The sequence below is a fragment of the Populus alba genome, chromosome 8, assembly GCF_005239225.2.
Source record: "Populus alba chromosome 8, ASM523922v2, whole genome shotgun sequence".
Classification (NCBI taxonomy): Eukaryota; Viridiplantae; Streptophyta; class Magnoliopsida; order Malpighiales; family Salicaceae; genus Populus; species Populus alba.
This window is the reverse complement of record NC_133291.1, coordinates 1,488,116-1,490,438: the sequence shown is the minus strand read 5'-3', so window position 1 is coordinate 1,490,438 and position 2,323 is coordinate 1,488,116. Positions and strand designations below refer to the sequence as shown.

At 41.4% G+C, this 2,323-nt stretch overlaps 1 pseudogene; it reads right to left on the bottom strand.

The window, feature by feature from the left end:
- Positions 1-722: 722 nt before the first annotated feature.
- LOC118061306 (metalloendoproteinase 5-MMP-like) lies at positions 723-1,662 on the bottom strand (annotated as a pseudogene).
- Between the last annotated feature and the right edge of the window lie 661 nt (positions 1,663-2,323).

Below are 2,323 nucleotides of genomic sequence, written 5' to 3'. Positions count from 1 at the left end.
TTCATGCTCACCGTTTTTAATGGCTCAAGTGCCTTGAAACGACATCCAAATAATACAAGAGGATAATTCATAGTTAAGCTGAGGTGGTCTTCTTGTTCAGTATAAGCAAGATAGCTACGTTTGTACTTTGTTGCTCGCACCAAGCCAAGAAAAAATCCGTGGAAGTGTTCAATGAAAAAAAAATAATGATTGTTCATTATCAAAACAAATTGGGCAAACTTGTCTCTGTATTTGAAAGGCTTCTCCACAGATTGCAGCTGATAGACGTTATGCTCTGTGTGCGTCTGTGCGATGGACTTGACCACTAGCTAGAACCAATCCTAATTCCTATACACTAAATGTCTTTCTCTGGTGGACATCTTGGGTTTCGTCGGATGAAAATATAGAGTCCAGTATGGATGGAATTATTATGCCTGCGGTAATGCTCTGTGACACAGACAACATGCGGCTGGCTGCACAAATAGACCTTGAAGAGACTCGTCCAAATAATCAGCGTTTATTTGTATTTTGCGAACATAATTTAGTTACAATCTCGAAGAAATGGTTTACAAAACAGTCTTAGGCTTGCAAGGAGATACTTTGCAAATAAAGACTCTAACAACCTCTCTAAGATCGATCAGGATGGCCTAATTAAACACAAATTCGTAACTGGAAACTGATGGAAATTTATTCTTAATTTAGATAATAGAAACTGCAAGCATCATTCTCCCTTCGTACGTGCTTCAATTAGCGAATCCGTATAAAGCTCGTACGCCCTGAATATCATCCGCACGCAAAATCCCTTTTCGCAATCCCAGAACGAATTCCGGAAGACATGATGGCATCGGCATTTGGATCATCATTGTGGTCGAGACCGAGAAGATGTCCTATTTCATGCACGGCTACAGATTCCAGGTCCATCTGGTTAGGTCCTGGGTTTTCACTCCAATTTTCATCCGCATCGAAATGGAAAATTGCATTCCTAGCTGGTGAAGTAGCATGGGCTAAGACCCCTTGAGGACCGTCGAAGGCGGAACCATCGTTATGGTCTCCGCGATGGAATCCGATTACAATATCTGCAGGGGAGCTACCGGTAACTTCCTGAAAAGTGAATTCGGTGACCTGTGCCCATCTTTGAAAAGCTTTTGCGCAGATGGACCTTATGTTCTGTGCAGCCGGGACTTGGACACTGGAACGAAACGTGTACGTCAGTTGCCTTTTTGTCCATCTAGGATTTCCAGGAATGAAATTGTAGTGAGCCAGTGTGTGGATGGACTTGTGAGTATGGTAATGCTTTGTGCCATTGACAACATCTGGCACGCCACATCGAGGCTGCATCATTTCGTGCACTGTACTGTTGTCTAGGCTTCCTGTAACGTTCAAATGATGGTTCTGCTGGTATGCCTTGACTGCAGACTCTAAAAGATCATCGAACTCATCGTCATTGGCATGGCCATGGCCCTTCTTTCCTTGATGACCATAGTTCAGGTATCCAAATTTCTCAAGATATCTTTTGAGCTCCTGAAGCCCTTTGACAGATTCATTTCTTGTGGCATCCCTCCAGGTGTTTGATGAACCCAAAGGATCTCCACTCGGTTTTGATTGGATGGTGCGTGATTGCATCGCGACAAGAAGTAAAATGGCTACAAAAATCGGAAAACTTCTAGCTGTCATTGTAGACATGATCAAATCCAGGACTCTCCTTCACTTGTGGGTTCAAGAGGAGAACTTATGGATGCTAGACATTGATAATCTGGCTTGTTTATATAGCACTCCAGCAGGGCAGTTCCCTTCCAATCTCGACATTTTTAGCTTTCCTTGTTGAACGGGGCAAGTCTTTTTTGCCCGTTAAGTGGGTTTAAGGTTTGGTTTGGAAACGCGTCCAGACGTTGTTTTTCTAATTTTTGAAAAAGTAAATTGTTGGAATCATAAAAATTCTCATCTTTTTTTTCTCTTTGTTCTCAACAATCCCGATGGACCACTACATTGTCTGTGCTTGAAGTATTTGTCAAGTCTTCCTTGGTAGAAACTAGAGCGTGGAATGGAATTAAAACTCTTGTTTGTTTGACCAAAATATAGAATTCAGCTCCACGGTACTGGCTTCATGAACCAACAGAATGGAATACAGAGAACGATTTTTAAGATTACGTACCATAATCCGAGCTAAGTTTGTAGTTGAATTGTTCAAGATTTTGATTTTGTGAAATTCGTTTAATCCGAATAAATTTTTTAGAAATTCATTTTGTCGATCCAGCTTGATCGAATCCAAACCGACGGGTCTGATTTTTTTTATTATTATTATTTATTTTCATCCTCATTACTCGTACCGGACACCCGGGAATGA